The sequence below is a fragment of the Nylanderia fulva genome, unplaced genomic scaffold (genome assembly GCF_048542155.1).
Source record: "Nylanderia fulva isolate GAGA-0341 unplaced genomic scaffold, ASM4854215v1 Scaffold2, whole genome shotgun sequence".
Lineage (NCBI taxonomy): Eukaryota > Metazoa > Arthropoda > Insecta > Hymenoptera > Formicidae > Nylanderia > Nylanderia fulva.
The window spans coordinates 457,558-484,930 of NW_028190263.1; the positions used below are offsets into that span (position 1 = coordinate 457,558).

Consider the following 27,373-nt stretch of genomic DNA (forward strand, 5'->3'; position numbering starts at 1 on the left):
TATCCGTTTTTATATTCTATATGTGAATATTATCGTAAATTATTTAAATTATTTAGATGACAGAAAATACAAAATAAAATAATGTTTTATATCGTATCTCTATATATGAACAACCGAAAATCAATTAAATAATTTTTATCAAACTTGTTTAATCGTACAGCAATACGACGGCAACGTTTTAGATGACAATTAATCGCAATCACGACGACAATTGAAGCGAGTTATTTTCGAAAAGCGAGCAGCAATAGGAAATTTGCTAGATTCGAGCACTTGCGGGTACAATCTTACTACGAAATGCAGGCACAACTTAGAGTTGCGCTTGAGATTTCTCAAGTACTTGGCACCCCTCATTTCGATACGTAGGATTAACGACCGTCGAGCGTCGTCGAATAATGACTCGTCAACTTAATTAAATTTAAACTCCCTCAGCTGCGCGTCGAAGTAGTTTTCGAGTGGGCTCAATCACTGTAACGTCTTCGGAGGGGAATTAATGTCTAAGCACAAGCCTTTCAAAACATCTAACTCGAGATACCAAACTCTAGTTGCGTCCCTTCCCATTCTCACAATTTTTTTTTCAGCGTCGATAAATCGCTCCCCATTCGCGATATTTACGCTCCTTTTTTTTTTTTTATAAACGAATTATTATTCGTTTGCTGCGTTCAACCGCATGAATAGCGAAAAATTCGCGCCGCTTCGTCTCGTGGTTGTTTAGAATGCACGGGGAAAAAACCGCAGTGCAGAGAGCACGCGAGTGCTGGAGAACACCTTCGTTCCTGATGACGAGGAGGGTTGAGAGAGCCGACCCTCGTTACGCTCGGCACCACCGAGTCGAGAAAGATTTTCCGCGGCCTTAACAGGAGTACAAATGTTTCGAGTACTCTGCCGGGAAGGACGAGACTCACCTCCACCCTTCAAGTCGCTAAGGGCCCGACCTGCACATCCGTGATAAGAGTTGCTCGACATTGTTGGGTTTTCCACCCCGAGAGAGACTCGATCGTGTGGTGTAAAAAAAAAAAAGGTATATCGCATTATACAACTTGGAACAATTTGGCGTCGATTTGCGGACAAGCGTCGCGCATTAAAGAAAATAATAAATGAACATTTTTATAATTTTTGTTGATCCCTTCGCTATTTTCTGTTTGACGAATATTTTTAAAAAATATAACAATTTTTTGATAATAATAATTTTGAAAAATATATAAATATTGTATGAATATATAATTTTTTTGTAAATTTTTAATTTTGTTCAAAACTTAAATTTTTTTATATGATTTATTAATTCATGTAATCACAAGAGATTACAGTTCCATTAAATGACAAGAATTTTTAATGGTTACTACGTGCGAGTGCACAGTTTATATTTTAAAATATTCTCTGCTTTACGTGGTATCTAGAGTTAAAGGAAAATGCGAATATTCAGAAACAGTATCTGCGTGCGTGTGCGTGATGTATATATATATATATATATAGATGTACGTGTGTGTATATGTGAAGGAGGAACCTCATTTTATTTCATGCAGCGCAATATGTCAGAATTATATGTTATATTCATGACAGAGGTTTCTTTTTTTAACAGTTGGCCCATTTCGCTAAAAATGTCTTTTCAAATAAAATACATTTTAAGAGTGATTCATTGTTGCCCGCGGACACGTACGCGATACATACATACACGTACGTACCGTGGGAGCTTTTGTCGATCTCACGAAGAACGAACTTGCGACTGGATATACGTGCGAGAAATTTCAAGAAAGTCAGACCGCAGCCTTTGCCGTTTGAAAGTTGCAAATCCTTGGCGGACTTTGCACAATGGCGCGCAAGTTGGTTCGCGCGCAATAAAAAATGGGCCACCGCGATTTCGCGCGTGAATTATCCCGCTGTGAGCAAATTGAAACTGCCGGCACGACTTCCGAATATATTGCGAACTTGAGTTCGTTCGTTATACGGAGGGGTTTTGGACTTGCGAGAGATACTCAGACTGCGAAATTAAGCGCATAACGCGGGAACGAGAACAGAAACGCCGAGCGACTTTGATCAAACCCGGTTTCGTGATATCAGAATATAATTCTCGCTACATATCGTTCATTCAGTTTCACAAGTGCGGGATCATTTTTGTAAAAAATTTCGATAGAATTTTTTTATTCAATAATTATGAAAGTAATTCAGTTTTTATGCTGGATTATTTTTCTATTTTTAACTAATTACGAGATTTTACTAATTACGAGATTATGGCGAAATAACATTAGTGCACGTCAGAAAAAGATTTTTCTATTCCATTAAATTTTTTAATTTATTTTTTACTTGACTTACTTTTAATCATTTTATTCCTAGTGCAAATATAATTATTTCTAATTTATTTTATATACACTACATTATGTAAAAAAAGAATTTTTTAAAGAGTATAATTTATTTAGTATCTATAAATATATATGAAACAAAAAAAAATAATTTCACTAAATGAAATGTCATTATAATCGTACGAGATTTTTTTGTTTATTTACTTTTTTCACAATAATATTAATTTTGCAAGTTGATTTATCTGAGAATGCAACATTAAATTATTTCCAATGACGTATTAGTAATTTTGTTTTAAAATGTTTCATTAAAATTACCAATTAAAATAAATATAATTTGAATAACGAATAATAATTAAAAAAATGATGTGCATATTTTCACAAATAATTTCAACATTTTTATCACTTATTTTTATATTGTAATGCTCGTGATTTAAAATATTACTCATGAAAAATGTACTTATAAAAATAAATTGTCAGGATGTTTAATTCGTGCCTCACGATATGAAAGATCCAAACATCATATTGTCGATATACACTGACTCGACAATAAGAAAACGAGTATTCCCCATCCAATATCATTGGTCACACCAGTTTCCTCGTCTCATACCATCGACCACAGATTAAATCATCTACCATTACTCGACCACTGCGGTTCTCCTTACATTATATTCCGAAGTCGTAGCTGAAATTCTCGTCTCTCTCTCGCCTGCCAATCGATTTCGAGAAGGTGTATAACTGCACTCGTTTTTCCAGCACAATCCATCCGTGCTGGGATCTCGAGCTTACTTCACTTTCCGTTCCACAGTTACCATTCACATTTATAGAAAGAGAGCTGCAGAATTTATAAAAATGCATTTTTTCTTTTAAATTTCAAATTCTTGTTAAATTTAATTTTACATCAAGGATATTTCATGAAAAAATCATCTTATTAATAATTTTAATTATTTACACAAATAATGCTGTAAATGTCATATATTTCATATATTTTTATATATAATTCACTTATGTTTTAATTCATTAGTCCGAAAATATACTGAGATTTTAATAATATATTTGTTAATTTTAAAAATATTTTAAATATTTCTTTACTTTTTTATTACAGCAACAATCTATTTAAAGCAACATTGATAACATTACTATAGCTTTCTATTTTTTCATTACAATTGCTTAATGCACAACGAAAATAAATCAACGAATTCGAATCGAAATAAACAAATTAACGACTGCCAGTCGTGCTCTATTTTTAAGACAACAGTGACTCTTTCAGTACAAATTGATTTTTTTGTCATTTATATAAAATAAATTTTGCAACTCTCCTCTGTTCCATATTTCTTTTATTCAAAATTGGAAAGCTATTAATATTTATTTCCTACGCGATAATTTTAACAATTTTTTTCGGCAATAAAAAAATTTCTCTCTCTCTCTCTTGAGTGGAATCTTTATGGAGCAAGTTCGACAATAAAATCGCTAAACTTCTCGTGTCTCCTAATACACATTTTCCTTGTACTAATCCATTTTGAATTCGAAAACGAATAAACTTAAATTGCATTCGCGTGATCGTATTCGCTCCGCAGGAAAATATTGAATCGGCGACGAAAGACAATCCATTCATTATGCTACTTTTTTCCCTAGAACTGCTGCACTTTATCGAATCGTCAAACGACGTGGCAATTTAAACATTTACTCGTTCCGCAAATTAAACTTTGCTCGAACTCATGAAACCCGCATTCTTTTCTTTCCAACTTCATACCAAAGTGCTGCACAATGCTTATCCCGATCTTAAACCCGATCACTTTTCTTATGCCAACTTCGACAAAAATGTACTTCCAAGTTCTAATTTTATGCTTTCGATATTACTTTCCAATGCAATTTAAAATAAATAAAAATTATTATACAGAATGTCTGATATATAGTGTCACACCGAAAATATACAAGTAAATCTCGTTATTTGGAGACGATTTTTCCTTAGCAAAATGTGCATTTTTTGCATGTTCCCAATTTTTGCTATCATACAATTTTACTTTTTAACTAAACCTTAAATTAAAATTTTATTATAGTAAACTCTACTTGAAATTAATTGGAGAATATGGTTTTCTTAATATTTTATTTCCACAAGGCTCAGTTTGCGAAAAACCCTCTTTATTTTCAATCGCTTACAACTCGAAAATTATTGATGTCTCAATATTTTCGGTGTGACACCTTATGTCAGACACCCTGTATAGAACATTAATTATAAATGTTTAATTTGATATATTGAATATATATTCAGCGCAGAGACGAATATAAAATTTGTAGTCTAGCAAATTTCTGTAGTTCGATAAACGCAAAGTAAAACAATGTTTAACATCTGCAAGATCTGACTCATTGTCAGAGAAAACTTTTGCATGAGGGAGAGAATAACGATTATTCCCACTCTATCCTAAACCAACCGCGTAATTCTCCTTCTGTAGATCAAAGCCTGCTTCACGCCCACTTTCCTTCCAGGCCGTATCCTTGTTATGCCTCGTAAACATTCACGCGAAGACCTACACTATTACGCCTGACAAACTGACAGAACATATCCTCGCATCCTCTCTGTCAGAGTAATAGAACTGGCCGTGACTGTCCAATGAAAAACGCATTTCGCTGGAGCGAAAGCGAAAATACGAAAAACTAAATCGGCAAAATTTCATGTCACGTTTTTCGCGTGGAAAAATTATTATATCATATATCAATTTGTGGCTGATTGCGAATTCGAAAGATTGACGTTGTATCTCGCCTATATATTTTTTTTTTCATCAATAAAGTTTCAATAAATAATTGAATATATATTACCGCAAAGTTTTCCCCTGAGTATGGTAATAAAGATAATAAGACAAATCTAATTTGCTTTTTCTCTCCTTCTTTCTTTTTTAATTTAATTAAATTAAATGCTTATAAAGTTAGAGATTTTTGGATGACAAAAAAAAAAGTATTAATTTATAATTAAAAAAATAACAAATTGCAGAATATATCACGAAAGTCAATGCTAAAAAGGAAGAAAAAAGAGATTGTATAGAAAAAGAAATTATTAACGGATATCGTTCGATCAAATTAATCTCTCTCTCTTTTTCACGTCGTAATTTCTCTCTTGAATCAATAAATTTATCTATGCTGCAGAGAAAAACGGCAAGAGAAGAGACAAGAAATGCGAAAAGGCTTCACGTTTTTTGTTCACATTTTTACGTCTTTTTATTCAACCGTGAGACTCGAAAAAGCGTGCACATCCGCGTCCGTATAAAGCAAACGTCAGCGAACTCGCCGAGGGAAGCTGAAGAATGAAAGGGAGGAACAAAGCGCGCGCGAGGAAAACGAGAGGTAACTTCCGTGACACCGTTAAACGTTGCGACGCGACCCATAAATTCCTTTAATTAAAACTTCGTATCCCGTATCTGCATAAAGAGAGGAGAGCCTACGAATCTTCCACTCTTCTCGCCGTTCATTCATATTAACATCGCTATCGCATGCTGCATTCTTCATCTGAAGAGCAGGGTTAAACTAGAAATCGCTGCATAAATGTCAATCAGTTATTCGCGAATCCCGAAACAACCGATGAAATTAATCGAATTGATTTAAATGATAATTATTAATTTATCAGTAATAATTAGCATGAATAGAGATAGATAGAAAGTTAATAGAAATTGAGATATAAATAAAATTTGAATATCTGCATCACTATTATATGAACCAACAATATGCATGATAAATAATCATACGTTGTGTTGTTTTACAACGGCGAAAAATTGCAAATACTGAACAGTTAAGCATAATTAGTTTGCGAAGTTTTTTCAACGATAGCAGAGTCGAGAAAAAGAGAAATGTTTAAATATACATATTCGTGTAAATTATTTGTTCACTTATTCTATTATTTATTTTAAAACGGAGCAAATGCACACACAAGTCAACCTGAATATGCACGCGTCACGTTACGTTATATTAAATTAAATTGTAAATGGCAACCGACATCTAACATGAAATAACGTTGTCTGTTATTACGTTGCAAACATAAGCATCCATCTTGTTAGCTTCGAGGTAAAATTATCTCATGCGAAAGTTAAAATTATTGATAAAATGCGGTTGGTTGAGATATTATACAATGATACACATTTTTTGTAACTCTACATTATTTAATCTGTATAAATTAAAATATAAATATCAGGTAAACTAACATTATATTTAATCATGTAATTCTTTGTTAATTATTTTTTTAAAGTCTGTTTTTTTTTTTTTTTAAGAAAATCGAAGAATTAATTAAATTTAAATTTATTTTGCTTTATAGTTGCTGGAAACGCGTTACATCAATCTGTTTGCTTATTACAAAGATAAATACAACAAAAACGACAAAAATTACAAAAATACGTATGCGCACACATACATAAATATATCTCTAAATATTTTAACATAAATTTTTTGTTGCAATAATTTTTTGGTCAGCAAATAAAAATAATTTCTTATATTGTGACAGCTATTCTGCAAACAACGTTTAAAATAAAAATAAAAAAAACACAGAGCACACAGAGATTTAAAATAAAAATTATTAAAATTGACTTTCAAATTATACGTATACAATATTAATGCACATATTATAAATATACATTAAGCGCGAAAGAAATCCCGCGAAACGAAAAAATTCCACATCGTTCCTTTTGAAATTACGCACCCAACATTATACTTTGTATTTCCGAAACGCGAAAAAGAATCTCGATTTTAAAACGACCGAAAGTTCGCGCTGCATTATTTATACGATCAATATTGCAAAACGCGCAACATCGATCAAATGTATTAAAAAGACGTAAAGAACGGAGGTTTCGTTTTTCGCATTGTCGGTTCTCGCGATAAATATATGCATGTTTGATGTCCGACGAACACACTTTTTCACTTATCGCGAAAAGCTTTTCGCTGATATTGTCCCGTGTTCTATCGATGCAGAGCGAGAAACGCTGACGCGATACAAAATCGCGAATAATATATTAGTGTACGTAACGTAATGCGCGTATAAACAGACGAAAGCGCAATCGTCGGCTGATCACACGCGGCATTAACTACTGCCCGCGCGGAATTTGCCTAGAGAGCTGCTGGGAATACAGAAACGCGAGGCGCATTAAATCGGCGACTACATATAGGAAACAAAACCCAATCGCGTTGAATTAATTAATACAACTTAATCGTCAGAACGTAATATGTTTCTTTAGTTATGTACTAATGTAATTAACCAATAATATTAATTCTTCTTTAATTATTGCTCGGCTGGAAAAGCAATCGAGAGTGTTAATTTTCAGTTCTCTGGAAGACCGTGATAAATCGAAATAATATAAAATATATTATAATATATTTTTTAAAAAATGTTTTAACGAGAAAGGAAATATGAAAAATATTTTCCAACATCATATTATTCGAGTAACAATCATATAGGTCGATATTTCTGAAAAATTGTGTTTAGTTTCGCCAGAATTCTGGCTGGCATTCAAAGTATTTGACAAATAGGAGATTTTTTTTTTTTTTTGAGGAGGCTGTGTGACACATATGACACGCGATGGTATAAGCAGGCGTTATTGAAGCTGCGACGTTGTCGACAGTTAGAGAGCAACACGTAGCCTGCATAATTGTATGCAGATGCACGAACGGTCGTATAATCATCTACCAGACTCCATTCGTACTCTACATGCAAATCGCGCACTAGCGGCAAAGCCGCCGGCGGTAGTTAATACTGTATGATAGAGCATGCGGCGCGTCTCTCTCTCTTTGTATTGATGTGACAACATTTCCTATACTAATTCGGCCACGAGCGATTCCTTTGATAAACTCATCGCTGCTTCGCCGCGTCGTAATTATCGCGAATTTGTTTGAGCGGAACGCGAATTTAATGTTGTAGATTAATTTATCTCACGCGCATGCGAGAAGATTTCGCGGTTACGGCACTCGATGTGTTTTCTCAAAGGGTACGTCTAATTGTAATTTGCCTTTACGATTGTAATCACCGTTATTTTTTGCTAAATTCAAAAAAACATTTATTTTTGTTAGTGTTACAAAAATTACTTTACGATCTTTATATCGATGATTTATCGATAAGCAGCGAGAAGAATAAGATGAAGAATTAAAATTGCAATTTTTTGTACACTGTAAAAAAAAATATGTAATATTAAAAATAAAAATTAATATTTATGTAAAATTACATAAGTAATTAATGTAAAATTGCACGATAAAAGGTATACGTTTTCATTATTTAACGTGTAATTTTACACTTATTATTCATATAATTTTACATATTTTTATGTAATACATTACGTATTCTTTTTACAGTTTTTCAACAGTATGTAGAGAAGGAAAACAAAATTGTTCCGTCTTCTCATGCATGATAACACGTGACACACTCTAAACGCTTGTCTCTATTTTACATAAATCAATGCACCGAATTTTATGAATGCAATTTTATTTTATTTCCGACAATAAATCGGCAGATCGGGATAAACGATAATTAAGAATGAGCTTAGATGCAACGAGCGAAGCGTTATTGCCGATATCTCTCCTTCGGCCGTGTAATCATTTTTGGCAGCGAAAATGGGCGGACGTAAAAAGCGTTTTGGAATTGCGCCAAGGATTTCCGCCGCATCGCTCCACCTGTTACCGTCCTCACATACACACGCATATGCATCTGTACACGTACATATAGATATATATACACTCGCCCGCGCGCACAACTTCGTGACATTGGGTACATCACTGTGTTCGAGAGTGATCTTTTTATTTCCGGTGAAACCGAGCTCGTAGTAATTTCTACTTTGCCGCAACGCGAAAGGAGCAAAAAGTCTCCGAGAGAACTCATCGAGAAAATGCACTTTCGGACGGATATATCGACAAGGGCAATATTTTTCAGGATGACCATCCGTCGTGTTAACGACGACGTTCCGTGTTTTCATTATAAGCTACATAAAAATGCTAATTTTTGTAATACTTGTCGATTTTTTTTTTTTTCCATAGTTAATTGCACGGTTCAATTATTTCAGTCTGTCGCGAGAGGATGAAGAGGACGTCGAAGACGCGTGACACGAATTTCTCTCGCGTGATGAACATTTTTCCAGCTAAATAAACGGCTTACGAATAATTCAATCTTCTTTCTCGTCGAAGCGCTGCGAAATGTCGCGAGATGAGAATAAGGATGAAAACGTTGCTACGAAATTACAATATAACACGCTTAAGGAAGCTATTTTCCTCGGAGAAGGCCGTTACGCGAAAAACGACGCTATCCTAAACTATGTTTACGGCTGTTTTTCATACGAGAACGAGAAGTCCAAGCAACATCGCGATAAACGCCACAATAAACACGATGCAGGTGAAGTTGTTTCACACGTTTTTTTTTCGCGGATTAATACGCGAGAAGGCTTATTATCTTTGCGTTAATCTGTTGCAATTTCAAAGTCATTTGAAACGCGGATTATGTACGAATTTACGCGTATCCTCGTATAAAAATATACGCATTATATATACATACATGTTATACATCATACACGCTTAAAAGGAAAATATTCATAACTTGCCTCGTTAATATGGCCAGCGGTACTATTTTTTTAAACAAGTTCTTCCCATGTTCCCTTTTTATATTCCCCACGTTCCTATAAATTAATATTGTACATGTATATATATTCTCGTTGAAATTAGATTAAACTTTATAAAATAAAAATTGTATAATGTAATTAATTATAAATCGCAGCTACAATAAAAAAAATAATTGTAACAATTTAAAATCTATTTTTTGTAATAGCGAGACATTTTAGATAGCCACGTTGTATAAGGCGAAACGCGCGCTCTATATACATAGATCTCCGTTTATCACGTTTATGTGTGGCCAATTTGTTAAAGTTGCGGTTGATAAAAGGTTCCTTTTTAGCAACGTCTCTCGAAAACGTGGCTATTCGCATCATCGCGGCCCACTTTCGCGGTCGATAAGAGCATGCGATCTTAAAGGACTTCGTGGCCCCCAGCGTTAAATCTTTAACGAGCCAGAACGCTGAACGTAACAAACCAACCATGTCGGTCCTTGGAACATCATAAAGCTCGACTCTGCCTATCCCAAAGTGCATATTTGCTCGCAAAACCGCGCCGCACTATTGCGCGTATGCAAACTGACAACTTCCCCGGCATCTCTGGCCTTTGCTCCACGAAATGACGTGACTTAAAAGCGTCATATTCGAGGAAGGTTTGACTTTTTATTTCGCGACGGTGGAAAAATTAAAACAAATAACTTTATTATTACGTTAAAAAAGTACGGCGAAATATTATTTCTCGGGAAAAACGCTTTATATATAAGACTTGCGTTTAAAATATAATTATTCCCTGACATTTTCCGATCTATTGTACATTTCTGGAGGCAGTTATCCGAATAGTGAAGTTTGAACCAGTTTAGAGCTCACTCAGGCATGAAATTTGAAACTTGTACGCCCTACGTGTAACTTTCTTCTCTCTATCCCTGTCATGTTATATCTGCGCGATTATATTAAATTTAAAATAAAATAACACTTCAGAACCAGAGAATTGGATGTAACGATTGATATAAAATTGGCAAATATTATTTAATTTTTAATATATGTATAGAAACGACACATATAAATTGTTTCGTTATTTAAAAAAAATTAATTAAACATCTCTTATTAATTTGGCTGTCAAATACCACAATTATACGCGTAAAATAATACGAAATTAAACGCTAGATTAAAAAATGTCTATTCCATCTACGTCATCTTATAAGCACTCAGAGTTAAAACGCTTTGGAATAAATGTTTTACAGAGAAATGAACGTTAAAAGTGTTTCTATAAATATTATCGTTCAACAAAGCGTAAAATGATAGAATACAGCAGAGATTTCAAATTATACGAATTCTCGGAGCGATAATCCCTCTCTTATAATTGACGAAAAATCTCATCGCTCCTCGTGTCTATTTAATCGTAAATCGGATAACGCATGGCAAAATGATCAAAAGCAAATAGAAAGACGCGAAACAAGCAGGGGAAGATAAAAAAGTGTAATAGAAACAGAAAAGTGTGTATTAATGGAACGTGAGCTCCGACATGAGTAGGCGCTTATGCGAACCACAAGCGCGCTGATGAAATTAATTGAAAATCTGTTTATTTATTGGCAGCTCGATAATGCGAGACGCAAGTTTTCAACAAGCATCGACAGATTCGGTGCTGTGTACCTAAAGTAATTATATATGGCATCGATATTTCATAAAAGTAATTATTTTCAGCCTCTGCACACGCACTATCGTTATTTAATTATATATCCTCTTCAATTTACTGCAAATAAAATTTTATATTTTATCGCATATTGCAATTTAAAGATGAATATAAAAAAAAAATTGAAGCAAATCTCTCTTTCTCTCAACTCAAACAAAACAATCATTATCTAATGGGTCGGGATATATAAAACATAATCGGATGCGCAACGTCGCCCTTCCATCGTAAATCGTCTCCCGTCACGCTTCGCGATCGATATCGCGTATAACTAGATTGGAATTTCATCCGTCGCACGATCGGCCTGTTTGAAGGAGAAAGAGCAACGCCGTCGCTCCTCCACGGGACTTATTGAGCAAGTAATAAGGACACGCTTTCCTTTCCGTATACCCGCGCGATTACACAGGTGGCTTAAAACACAACCCCATTACCGGTAATCAGATGGACCTGATCCCCCAGGGATAGAAGTGGATAGCTTAAAGGGGGACTTAAGGGACTTCGAGTCGGGCCAGAAGGGTATCGGGATACACACACACACACACACACACACACACACACACACACACACCGACACGCTACGCGAACGTAATTGAAAGTTTCCCGAGCTTCGCGCTGCTCGCTTCTGCGTCGGCGGAACTTGGCGAAGCTTGTTGAAAGAACAGGTCTGAATGAGACTTAGCGTACCGGCAAGGGCGGGAAACAGACCGTAACGTCGCGACGCGACGATGTCTTTACAGTCGACAGGTTGAATCTTTCAGACCATACTCCAAAGAATGTCTTCGTCGAGACACGAGCGACGATCGAGAGGACTCCCGAACGTAGATTCGCGACCAGCGATGAGTAAGATACATTTCGAATGTATCTCGATACAGTTACACAAATTAAAATGTATATATAGATACAAATACTCAGACACTTTAAAAGTATCTTAGATACATATCAGATACTTTTATATTATATTTTATCATAATAATGGTAATATGCAGAAAATGTACTGAATAATTCTTTTACCTTTATTCATATTTTTGTTTATACTACGACTTATTCGTTTAGTCTTAACACGTGAAAAATGCCTCAAAGATATCGTCGTTGAGGACGATATGTTGATAATTTGCAGTCTTGATCCTTTAAAAATTTAAAGAATTGGGCTATTAAAAAAATATATATAAAAATATATCTGAAAAAAGCAATTCAGATACCAAGTTTTGTATCTAGATACAGATATAGATACTTCAATTCGAATATACAGATACAAACTTAGGTACACAAAATGTATCTACGTAGATGCTACCCAACACTGTTCGCGACGAATAAGGAATAATTTTATATATTGCTAACTTATTTGCAAAGTTTTAATCAAATATTTCAGAAAGAGAAATTATTTTATAAATATATTTTTTTTATATTTCTCTCTGATAAAATTGCACATTCTTTTTTTGTTCTCTTTTCTCGTTTCTTTTCGTTACATTAAAAATTTTTATAAAATTATTAAAACATTTCTAATTACAATTTCATGAGTAATTGTACATTTAACGTACATATAAGCTACATTATAAAGAGTGCATCTTGGAAAAATTTAATTATTAAAAGGCAACGTTATTTTTAGTATTATTATATTTTTTATTTAATTCCACTATTATTGTTCGTGTTCTTGTTTCAAAATTCAAATTTATTTTTTGCTTTGAAGAATATTTCTTTTACTTTGTCTAACTATATTTTGGCACCGAAGGATAAAAGTATCTGATATGATTGCTTGTAAATGTAAAGATAATTAGATGAAATATTTGTATCCCCTGGATTGGGCAGATTTTACACTTGTCGCTTGCAACGCACGCAAGGACGACGTTAATTAGATATTGTTACAGATATTTTCTTTGATGTAGTTCATTCCACTGTACTATCGATCACGGTACATCGGAGGGTATTGATGCATCGATACATAGTTATACATCCTAGGTATTATCGCTCCAATCCAGTAACCGCTTAATTAAGGTGATCGCCCTCGTCGCCTTTGACATGGTCTTCCATGCAAGCACAATGACGACGAGCGTTTAGTTCGTGTTGATGAAATAATACCCCGCTCAAAAGCTTCGTATAATCGATTTAACTTTATAATATATAGATGTAGACTATAGAATAATATACCGGAACGTGTGGGAGCTTTCTTTGTCCCAATAATGTCATCATAATATCAAGACTCTATAATCCTGTCTATTATAATATATATATTAATATAAATTTTTTTTTTCACATTAGCTTTAATTCCATAAAATTTCGAAATTTTAAAATGTTTATTTTTCTTTCCACGAGAGATTTCAAACATTTTTACATTTTTAAAAAAATGATTAAAATAATTTACATATTTATATATATTTTTTAAATATTTAAAAATATGTTATATATTGCATTGAAATATATAATTTGTAACGTAGCTTGCATAATTAGAAAAAGAACGCAGGTCAAATAAGTATTCGAAATCGGGCGTTTTATTTCATTTTTTGCTCAACATAGAGATCGAGTCTGATTTCTTCATCCATCATACTTATTTGTCCATGAATGGATTGTCCTAACGATATTAAGTATTCGCTATGTCGTCACGATACAGCAAAATGCGCAGAAGTCCCCAAAGCAACTTGAAGATTTCTTTGATCAGGACGGATAAAGGATAGATAAAAATTGTGAAGGATCGACACCGTGAGGTAGAACGCCACTGTGGAATAGAAGATTTGGGCGAACGTGTAGTAAAGAAACGGAAGAGAAGCGCAAATGCCTTTGTGAGCAGAGTAGATCGAACAGAAAAGGAGATAAGCGGGTTAAGAAGACGAGTACATGCGAGAGGGAACAAAAAGATGACAGCATCCGACAGAGGACGACTTCTTTATTCCATCCAACTACTCTTCCGGCTGGATGGAATAAATTTTAAGAAAAGATTTAAGAAAAAGATTCTCTCGAAGAACAAATTTATCCCGTCCTCCACGCAGAGACTCTGCAAGTTAAATAACTTTTCCCTATGAAATAACGTTCATGGATACGTTCAAGGTACATTACACAATTTTTAATTTAAAGGAGACTGTTTCCGCACAAAAGAAAGATATATAAAATAGAGATCGACAAATCGGCGAATCGTCCAGACGACTGACTCGATATACGCGCCGGTACATTCAGATACGTCTGATTATTCCCCTCGAAAGCCAAAAGCACGCCTCGGGAGCGAATATTGTGAGGAGGCTTCCAGACGTTATCCATTATTCCGCGTAGATATGGCGGCCGGGTAAATCGCGCGATTTTCATCGACGACCCCTCGCTCCCTCTCACTCCGATTCCATGTCGGAAGGGTGGCAATCTTCCCCTTACACCGCGATTCCAAGATTTCCTCTCGATCTCACGGGGAGATAGAAAAGCTCACCCAGCCCGCTGTTCGCAGAGAGAAGCTTCTTCCACCGACACCGCATCGAAGGACGCATCCTTGCTCCTTCGACTCATACTCGATTTCCTTTATACGTCGATGCCACGATTCCGATGAATATTCCGAGGGAAGGATTCATAACGTCCATTTATATGCATGGGTCAGTAACTCATATCCGGACCGGCTCACAATCGAACTTGCGAATATATACGTATGTATGTTCGACGACTCTTCCGCGGATTCTGGACCGGCAAAACTTTCTTCAAAGGCGTATACCGGCCAAGTAGCGGCACCTTTCAATTTCACCATCTTACATCTCGTTACTTTATATATATTCTTAGAAAAATGAAATTCAAGTTCTCTTCTATGTAGATGAAATTTTTACGTCTTATTTTTGTAATATCGGAGTTATGTGCTATATTGCCGATCGTGTAGTGAACGAATCTTATTTATACAGAATTATTATACAGAAACGAGCTTTTTTCAGTTTCCACTTACTCATAATATCGAATATATAACAAATTTTAATATACGACGAGAAAAATAAAAGTTTTTAATATGAACAAGAAGAGCGAGAGAATGAAATATGTAAAAGAATATTTTGAATCTGAAAAATAATAAGATTAATGAAAAAAAAACTTGGCAAAATTGATTATTAATATAAAATTAAATATTATTATTAAATAATTAAAATAATTAAAATAAAATTGATTTTCACCACTATAGCGTCCAATATTAATTTTGATTGAGATTAATGAGAAAATTGGTCGCGAGATTCCTATCCGTTTTATTTCGCCAACTTTTCAAGCAACGAGCATACATCCGTGCAGGTGTGACAAGCGTTAAAATGGCGGCACGACGATAATCCACAAACGCACACACATCTCTGGAAGCTCACGACTTCTCAACCTACGACCTACGACCTCCTCCAACCCACGCGCGACTCCCTCTGATCTCTCTCGAGCATCAACCTATTTTCATCTTGGATCTTGGAGAGAGGGCGGAGAAGAGATGCTGGAAGAGTAGACGTCGGCTCGGAATGGGGATGTGTTTGGGAGCCCTTTTGCGGTGCTCCGAAGACAATGGAGCGAGTGCAAGCAGGGCGAGAGATCCCGAGTAGGAGGAAGAGTAGTTGGATGGTATAAAGAAACCGGCGTCTATACGACTAGGAGCCACTCTCTCTCTCTTTTTCTCTTTCTCTCGTCTTTTTTCACCATTCCCGGATAGGTGTTCTTCCTCATCATAACTTGCTTATCTCCTTTTCGCTTCGATCTATCCGGCGAGACACCTCTGCCAAGTTTCTGCTCGAAAGAGAACCGTAACGACGACTTCGGATGCGATATTAATAGAGTTATGTTGCCGTTTTGCTTTTGCATCCAAGAGAAATTTATTGATATCCGCTATATATTATATATAGACGTTCTAGATAAAAATTGTAAAAAGCATCTTTATCAATATTAAGTAGTAATATACGCGATGTGAAAAATTTGACGAAAAATTGATTAAAAGTGCAAAATGTTTTTTTTATAATACTATAGTATCAAATTTATATGTGTAAAAGTTGTAATATTTAACTTGTAACATTTATATAAGCTATAACGAATAATAGTTTCCCATTTCATAAAATATATCAATGTTTTGAACAAAATAGAATTTGTTTGATGAATATTATACAATTTATTATAAAGTTTTTTTAATTCTATCCACTTTATCCATCATTATAATGACTATTAAACGCTAACAATTTCCAATATTCAACTAAATATTTGCTCAGTACCAAAATAAAGATCACGAGATAAAGAGCAAAATGATACAAGAAGATCTCGAAAAGGGAATTATTTTACAAAGAGAACAAACGCAACAATTCGATATTCTAAGTAATTCTCGAGAACAGTTTCATTTATAAAGGAAGAAGAAAGAGAACAAAAATCTCTAACTTTCTTTTAACGTAATAGTAAGACGATTGATTCTAAAAGCACCGTGTATAATGAACAAGAAATATACAATCTTTATTCTCACAGTAACAAAACAACTTCATTTAAATGATTATTTAATTCTTTAAATGAAAATAAAGTTCAGCGGAAATAATATACGGTCATGTAACATTAATAATAATTATTATGTCGTTCAAAATAATGATTGGTGTGCGATAAATATCGCATAAACCAATCAATACGAAATATCAAGAGAATATGATTTTCCCTAATATGAACATCAAAATTACATCATCTTATTAATGCGAATATAATGATATTTTTGGCGATCAAATTAGTATCGAATTGATATTTTCAAATTCCACAATTCCAAGATTTTTCCGTAAAAAAATGATGACTGACATAACGGAAAAATGGAGAATCAGAAAGGGACGCCAAATATCTTGCATAAATTTGCGACTCACTGTGCGGCATGCATTTAAGAGAATAGCGTCGTCTAGTAGAACACCCGCAAACTTTCCGACACCTCCTGTTTTGCATTTTACATACGAGCGGGGCGCCGTTAATTTCGAGTACGTCAAACTCGAACGCTCGGTACACATACAAGGACCAGAGTGAAGCTGCCCGGACTATTCGGTTCTGTATAATGGCGCGATGGGCGATGCGATATTCAACGTAGACGTCCTCTCGATGCAAGGCGACCTGTTCTCTATCGATCTTGTGAATTTCCGAACGACGAGGCATGGCCGCACAATCGCTTGACGGATCCATTGTCGTTCCAGGTCCACTGTCTTGGCCCTCAGTTTCAGTGTCCTTAACCCACCAAGTGGAATCATCGTCCCTCTACCTCTATCGCACTTCTTCGCGATTCTTTTACTTATTCATCCGATTCTCACTATACCTTCGGAGAATAATTCTTCGAATCTATACCCCAATATCGCGGGTCTGAATAACTTAAAACAATCATCCAAACATTCATTGATTTTCTGGTCGGCTAGACAATACAGGGAATTATGAATAGCGGAAATTTTCTTGATAATTAAAAAGTGAATTTAACTCGATTATTTTAAAAGATAAAAATAAAAATACTAATTCGACGAATTTGAAATAAGTAATTATGATACACAACAGCGATAAAATAAAATACTATTTGAAGTAGAAAATATATGTATATTTATGTGTATATAATATATTTTCTTACCGCATTATAAATAGTAAATATATGGTAAAACAATAACTTTTATTTATGTATTGATTAAAATTCTACATAATATTTAATTTTTTAAATTAGAAATAAATTTTTTAACTATATGTGCATGAATTTCTCACTAGAAAATAATTATTTCTCTCGTTGTACTATAGAAATAAAATATTTAAATACTCTCTCTTTCTACTTTATGCATTTTTCCTTATTTTACTTATTTCCCCTTCTATTACAATTTCGTTTTAAGTCTATTTATGTTTATATTATTTTTTATCTATTTATGTTTCTGATTATATTTTAAATCGTGATAAAATTATATTTTAAAGTAATAATAAATTATAGTTATTCTTCTTAAAATATAAACGCATATTTGTTTTCTCCTTTTCCAATTATTCCCCTAAATAGATAATATTTGAAATAATGATTTCCAACTTGAAAATTTAAAATATAAGGTATTAATAAAAAAAAATGTCCGATAATCATTTTAAACCTATTATCTCAATTAATAATTTCAAATATTTGCCACTTTAAACAAATGTGCCCTATATTTGTATCTATTTATTTTCCCGGAAAATAAATATATATACACATATTTGTACTTTTTTATTTATTTCAAATAATATTTCATTTGAACAAAACTACAGAATTCAAATAATGATTTTCAATAGTTGCGTTTCGTGGAATGTACCACTGTTGTGAGTTTAAAAGAGAAGTGGCGATTCCATTTGGTATTTATTCTAAACATTGATCACCCTAGAAGTTAACATGAAACGGAAGATCCTGTCGCGAAACAGAGCAATATAGCTATCTCGGTTCGCTCCACGGATAATTCGCGCTAACTTCACTAAACACAATCAACTCGAGACAATAATACATCGGGCTTACAGCTATTCACGATCATGTCTGTGATCATCTGACGGAGGGCTCGAGCAGGATAGTCCGAGGAAACACAGGAGGTGCCTTTGAGACCGTAACGTCGGAAGTGCAAGAAATGTCTATCTCATTGTAAAGGAGAACAAATACAATGTCTAGCCACCGTTTTCTATAAGAGGTAAGACAACCGTAGACAAAGCTTACAAGGCACATTATGCTAAGATCCGCTGGTTTGCATAAAGCACCGACGTTAGCATTCTGCTTGCCACATGCTGAAGATGAGACGCAGAGGTAAATCGCTGACAAGAAATCACAGAAATCAGAGTTATGTAAGAAGAGGTAGAAATGAAGAACACTATAGTAGACAACAATGCGAAAATATTACAAATATTTCACTAAACTAATTTTTAATCACAAAAATTGCAATCATGACACTATCGTTCTTTGTAGAATTTATCTAATACACAATGTATACATATAAATATAAATATGTTGGCTGTAAGAGTTGATGTTTTCTTTGAGTCAATTATTGCAAAAATTCATTTTTTCCGCTAATTATTAAAAACCCTCCTTAACACAGAAATTAGAGATCTCAAGATGAGATACGATTCCTAATAATTAATTAAACATCGCGTTAGGCTCTTACGGCTAACATATTTATATTTATGTAAGTTTATATATACAGGGTGTCCGGTAACTAACGGACCAATGATTAAGGGCGGATTCTCTGGCCAATTTGGAGACGATTTTTCCTTAGCAAAAATGTTGAGAAGTCAATAATTTTCGAGTTATAAGCGAATGAAAAAAATGGGTTTTTTGAAAACTAAACATTTTGGAGTTAAAAGTCTAACGTAATTACATTCTTCAGTTAATTTTAGGTAGAGTTTACTATAATAAAATTTTAATTTGAGGCTTAGTTATAAAGATACATAATGACAAATATTGGAAAGTTGTAAAAAATGATGACCTTTTTAGACATTTTTGCTGAGGAAAAATCGTTCCCAAATTGACCAAAGAATCCACTTATATAATCGTTGGTCCGTTCGTTACCGGACACCCTGTATATATCAAGAGCTAAATATAATATTATTTTTTTATTATAATATTATTATTATAATGTATACAAATGTGTATTATCGAAATCTCGTTGCCTTATTAATGGAAATGCATATAATTTCGACTGATTGGGCCCTGCGTATAAGTTCTGCGCGCGCCTTAATTAATACGTTCCCCTCAGACTCGCAAACGCATACGCATATATCATCGAATGCACGTTAATGAAATAGCGGTTAGCGGCTGTTGAAGTAAAGCGAACATGCCTGCGGAATCAGCCTCGATTCTCTGTGAACTCGCAGTCGCATTTGCACACATGATGTGCACGTCTTACCTCCTTCCATCAGAGAATTATTACCTACATTTACACAACTAACACTACAAATTTCACAGTTGCGCATATTTATTAACACAATGTCTGCTCGATAACGAGGCAACATTTCTTTTTCACGGTGAAAGAGATATCACGTGTAATAATCATTCAATTTTATTTCTTTTTTGTTTAAAAAAAAACTCGTATATATATATTTGAAAGAACGTAATTATGAATTTTTCACTTTGCTCCTATCGATTTTTCTCCAATTATTATCATGCTCCAATAAATAAAGTGTATAAAATGAAAAGGGGACGTGGTGACATATTAATTTATGAAACATGTGTATGTATACCACGAGTTTCTCGATTATCGCGTCGGGTTCGATCTTAATCTAATGCTGCGCCATTGGAATGAAAACGTACCTTCCTCTTCATTTTAGCGCTCTTTATCAACTAAATGATCGCGAACAGTGCCTTAATTACGATCCCGATTTTGCGAGAAATTGCATTCATATTTTTCGCGAAAACCACGTAATGTAATGACGGTCGGAATTAAAGGAACGAGTAACACAATCGGCAAGAACGATTCACTTCAATTTCACAAATTCTAACTCGTGTGCCTCGCGTAGCCTTTTTGTTTTCTTTTTTTCTCCTTTTTCGCATGGATTATTCGATTCGAGCAGATTCCCGCGCAAGTTGGTATAACCGAAGTGGAAAAATCTCTCTGCCTATGTATTTAATCGAACCGCGCGTACAACGTATGTATAATAATCTCGCGAATATCGGTTGTCGTTATTTCGCAACGAAGAAGATTCACCGACACGATGGGAATGACAAACGCGCCCTTTTCAACGGATCAAAAAAAGCGAGGGATGACCGACCGCTCGCAAATAAATTGTTGTTCTTCTATATAGAGATCTTTCGTCGGCGCTCGTACGCGAAACGGTTCTAATACGTTTTTAATGGAGCCACATTACCCGTCCACGATGAATAATGAAGCTCGAATTTAATTTGCGCCATCTTGAGATTCATCTCAATCTAGAGTGCACGAGGCTCGATCGCATCGGTGACAAAATGAAACCGGTTGAACATTAAGTGATTTATGAATCTACTATGCCACGTTCGAAAATGTCGCGTACTCGAGTATTACTATTTTCAATACGAAACCGGGTTGGTATAGCTAGTTCGAATTTTTTATTTAATCTTAAAGATCATTTAATTCGTTAGCTTTTTTCTTTAACTAGAGATTTTGGTATTTATACATTTTTAATTTAAGGAAAAAAATATTTAATAAGAGAATATTGACAAATTTAATGAAGAAATTATAAAATATATATTTGATTAAGGAAAAAAATATTTAATAAGAGAATATTGACAAATTTAATGAAGAAAATATAAAATATATATTTGATTTTTTTACAACCGCGTAGCGAAAGAATAATGTAAAGTATCTCAATCATCTTATATTTAGCGGGTTGTACGTTGCATTTACTATATGCAACATCTATGAATTCTATTTTGATCGATAAGCTATTGTATTACGCGTGCTAGGTATAACGATTCGATGATTACGGAAACGCAAGAGGCAGTCACGGCAGTCTTCATCGAGCTTGTTTAAAATGAGTGGTGTTACGTGATAAATCGAATTCTTTTTTTATAAAATGTCGTGTACTGTTAATCGATCCGGCGGATATTACGTGTCCACTTTGAAACGTGCCGTTTTACACCTGCGTTGTCGCTGGCTCGTAAATTGAATTCCAAAGTCATTCTGCTGCATCGACCATCAGTGGGCATTTTTGCACACACACACACGCACGCATCTCTACCTTCTGCAGACACACAAACAGGAAGATAATATAGAAATAACTTTTGTAAAAAAAAAAAAAAAAAAAAACGATGAGAAATTTTGTTGCACCCGATAAATACCTTTCGCGTTAGAAGTGTTGTTTAAAATTTCAGTGTTGTTAAAAATGAAATTGCAGTTGAAAAAGTATCAATATTAATATATCAATGACAAACCGGCAAATTATAATTCCAATCGCGACATGACGAATTTAGATGTCACGTGTACGAGAAGATGAAAGATTTTTATACGAGAGCATATATAATTGATAACGTTAGAAAACCTTCTATTGTGTTACGTTATTCTTCATGCTCGTTAAGTTTAGCTTTCGCAGACCTTAATCCAACTATATTCCGACTTAATCTAATCACACTCCAATTCTGTAGATAAAATCGGGCAACGCTTCTTATATGAAGCGTGAGTCTGAATGGAGAATTTCGTATCGATATTCGATTTTCTCATCCGGCGTAATATATTTTCTCTTTACGGTCATACTTTATAGGACAAAGGAGGAAGAAATAACAAAACGCGAACTCGTGATTTCGACGCTTTCCTTATGCGATAGAATCGCGAGTGGCTTTTCGGTGGTAAAAAGAGACTTAAATACGCCGAGCGATCGTATAAAAGCGATTTTGTCTTGCAACTTTTTTTGTGGTTTATAATTTGTCCCAGAATAAATCAATCGACGGCACGAGGATGAGTGTTAATCGTAAAATTTACATCTGAATATTTCCGTATTATTAAACGAATTTTTATTCATCCTATGGAAATCCAAATGGAATATCTCCCCAGAGTCGAGAGTTTCATAAAAGAATCTCATATTATATGAAAACTAAGTTTAATATTTGATAGTTTTATTGAGTGAACAATAATCTCGCAAGATTATTTATCTTCAGACGAAGATGGGAATTAAATCGATTCTCTAAATTACTAAGAGGACTCCTTCCCTAGGGAGTCTACCAAGCACGAATGAATATTTAAACGGTGAAAAGGCAGCTCGACCATCAAAGACTTTCTTATTATTGAAAAGTTCACGATAGAAGATAGCTTATTACTTTCAATGCACTCGGGTTTCCCGATAAATCTCGTTATTTTGATACTCTTGCAAACTATTATTATATCTCTTTCTCTCTCTCTCTCTCTTCAGGATCTATTTTATCATTAAAAACAATTATCTATAAAGATCAATTATAAGTATCGATAAATATGTATAGGCACATATGTGTAATAAATTGTATATACGTATTATAACGAATACGATAAATATAATGAATTTGCTTATTTGCTTTTAATCAAGTTGAAATTGATTTTTCCATCTCTTTGCAAAGTTAGCATCTCAATTTAAAAATTGCGTTATAACTGATAGTTTTGATTTTTCCTAAAAAAGTTTTAAACTCTCTGTAGATTGATTACAGTTAATTGTAATTTTCTCTCCAACAATTAACCGTAAAAAATAAATTCAAAGACACAAAGATATAATTTGCCTTTTTTGTACGTTTTTGTTATACGAAATTGAACGTATATATTTGAATTGGAAATATGATTTTTTAAATTTGAATATTATTTAATGAAATTTTGAAGCTCTCCAAAATTGTTTAAAGATTTTCAAAAAGAAACTTTCCTACATGAAAAAAATTCACATACGATAATTCGAAAAATTATCAAAACTTTATTTATTTGTTTTGTCGATTCAAAAATTAAGCATAATCGTTAAAACTCTCAAAGAGTTAAAAGTGATTAAAAATATGAAAAGTTGCGATAAATGATTAACTTCCTTATTAATAATATCTTCGGTAAAGAAAAATCGATATCAATTATTTTTCGTTTTTTCTTCGTCATTAGAAGAGAGAGGGTGTTATTAAAACTAAAGAAAAGAATATTGGAATAGTATTATACATTATGATTTATTTAAATTTTTAACTATTCAGATTCTTTCTAGATAAAGATACGCTTATATATGTTAAGTTTTTCAATCTTCAGTGTCAGAATAGAGAGTATGAAATCCTGTCGTTCTAAAGATTGCATTAGTTAATTTGATACGATTCGTTCATGAACTAAAAAAAGTCCGTGATATCTTTTAAATATAAAGGATAATATACAGACTTTCAATATCGATGTTCTCTACTTTTGCGTTTCAATTTATCTCGGCGATGTATTTCTGACATTTCGTCTCTTTGAGTGAAAGAAATTCGAGAAATCGAGATTCTTTTCTCAGTTTCGCTAACTATTCTTGGCTTTGAAATCCGACGAAATTATAGCGAGGAAAGAAGTATTAAATATCTCGAATCCTCTCCGCTTTCTCGCGAACAAATAAGACGAGCAATTGCATGACTTCTCACAAAGAATATATACTACTGGTTTACGTTATATATACATATATATATATATATATATATATATATATATATATATGTTATGTACATGTACGGCCATTATTTTTTACATAAATGAGTTTCTTACTAAAATCTATTTAAATTAATCACGAAAAAATAATGTTAAGTTACCTTTCCATAGATCGTATCAAAATGAATTTAGGAGTTTTTTTGTTTTGCTCATAAAATAAATAAGTAAAGAAATTTACATGTATTAACCCAACAAGCACAGTCAACCGTCTAACGATGCAACGAATACCGTGCATTTTTATCGCACACTATTTCTCAAAGCTCGCTCAAATCGCCACAACGGCCTACTTAGAACCCACCCAGCCGAGCAATTTATTTTCATTTCTCTTAACGATTTTCAACCCCCGTCCTCTTTCTTTCCGCGCCCCACTTTCTGTACAAACGACGAATAATTTCGAGTTCCTTTCGAGAGAGAGAGAGAGAACGTGCGATTCACTCCGTCTAATCGATAATATTAATGTTACGGTTCTGAGGAGTTTTGTAACGCGATTACGAGCAAACTGGAAAACGCATCTAATGATTTCGATATCTCGAACGATGCGGTATTACGGATGGCACTGATTCGACAAAATCAAGTTGAGACTATTAGTATCATTCATAGATACTCCGATATTAAATTATGAGAATGTTTTTTGAAAGGAACGATATAGCTAGCTGTTGCAACCTGTGCTCGAAAAAATGCTTCCATCCTTCCTCTTGTTACGCGTAAAGTTTATAAAAACCACGATGTTAAATTTTTTAATAAATATTTCATCGAGTTTTGTTTAGCAGTTTTTAACTTTACTATAAAATTAATAACATAAAAATTGCAATTATACTTTATATATTTTGCCTCGAAATATTTCAAAAAATTATGCATGTCTATGGATATCTACCTGTGTGTTGTAATTTATTAATTTATTACATATATTTTATAATTAATTATTACGTTATAAAAAAATTGCGTTATTGTATTTTAAATAGAACTAATAATATATTAATATTTTACGTAAAGTTTTAATAGACGTGTGCACAGAATACATTAAATTATTACGTGATATATCAAAGTGTTATAACATACATTTACCAATGAGACATAAGATTATTAAATATCTCATTTAATTTCAAGCATATAGATATATTAAAACCTAATTATCTCATTTAACTTCAAGCACAGACATTTTAACCTAATTATAATTTAATTTCAATTAAGAATCTTAAATTATAAAAAGGACAACGTTCTATAGAATTTTTAGGCTAATATAAGAAAAATTCAGCATAAAATATGTTATACCGGCAAATCTCTCTCTCTTTGTCTATTTATTTTTTTTTCTTTCATTCTTTGCTCTTTTCTCTTGTCCTGTCCACAAATTTACGATTACCATAGCTGAATACCAACAGCTTATAATACGTAAATTTCAACGCATACGATTTAGGATTTAATTTTAACAATGTAATGATATGATGTACAAAATGATAGATAGAAGGAGATGAGAAGAATGAGAGATAGAGAGATGGGATAAAGTTTGGTATTGTCTGCATACCACTGTATAATATAATTAACTGCATTCTACAATGCACTTTAGGAAGAGAATAATGATATTTATATAACGATATTTATATAACATCGTTTCCATCATATTTGCATTACTTTGACGTAATTTTAACAGAATAATATTCCGCATCGCTTGTTTATTTCATAGTTATATATTGCACATTGCCTTGAACGTATTTGGCAAATAAATAATTGTTTATCTGGTATTTTCCTTCACGAAAGTAATCGGCGAAAAAGAAATACACCGATAAAATTTACAAGTTTAAACACTTTTGCGAGTCATACAAATTCTTCGATCTCACCCTGAAAAAAAAATTTGTTAATTTGACATTAAACCTTTCAACTAAATTATTTTATTAATTGAACATATATTAGTATACGTTTTGTTAGATTTAATATGTTACATTTAATTTAAACATTTTTATATGTTCAATTAACAAAACAATATATTTAGTCGAAGGGTTTAATCAAGTTAACAATTCTTTTTATCAGTGCACCTTCGGAAAGACTTGGCGGCATCTTTGTCGCGTAATCAAATTAGCCGAATCCAATTAATAGTCCATCTCACCCTGAAAAAAAAATTTGTTAATTTAACATTAAACCTTTCAACTAAATTATTTTATTAATTGAACATATATTAGTATACGTTTTGTTAGATTTAATATGTTACATTTAATTTAAACATTTTTATATGTTCAATTAACAAAACAATATATTTAGTCGAAGGGTTTAATCAAGTTAACAATTCTTTTTATCAGTGCACCTTCGGAAAGACTTGGCGGCGTCTTTGTCGCGTAATCAAATTAGCCGAATCCAATTAATAGTCCATCTCACCCTGAAAAAAAAATTTGTTAATTTAACATTAAACCTTTCAACTAAATTATTTTATTAATTGAACATATATTAGTATACGTTTTGTTAGATTTAATTTAAACATTTTTATATGTTCAATTAACAAAACAATATTTAGTCGAAGGGTTTAATCAAGTTAACAATTCTTTTTATCAGTGCACCTTCGGAAAGACTCGGCGGCGTCTTTGTCGCGTAATCAAATTAGCCGAATCCAATTAATAGTCCATCGATATACGACGGTAGATCGAAGCGACTTGACTTGTTCAGCCCGCGGTACATCCACGATACCGTCGTTAACCACGTAGTCAACGTTATGTACGGAGAAACCGCGCGTTGTTTGCCACCGGCAATTCGGAGCATGCCTGATTGAACGTAACACGGCGCATACAACGCATCCGCGGCGATGTACGGTTGTCT

General features: G+C 33.5%; 1 protein-coding gene across 4 annotated transcripts in view; it reads right to left on the bottom strand.

The window, feature by feature from the left end:
* Positions 1–27,373, bottom strand: part of Nrx-1 (neurexin 1) — a 240,332-nt gene that overhangs the window by 198,035 nt on the left and 14,924 nt on the right. The gene's annotated exons all lie outside the window — the stretch shown is intronic.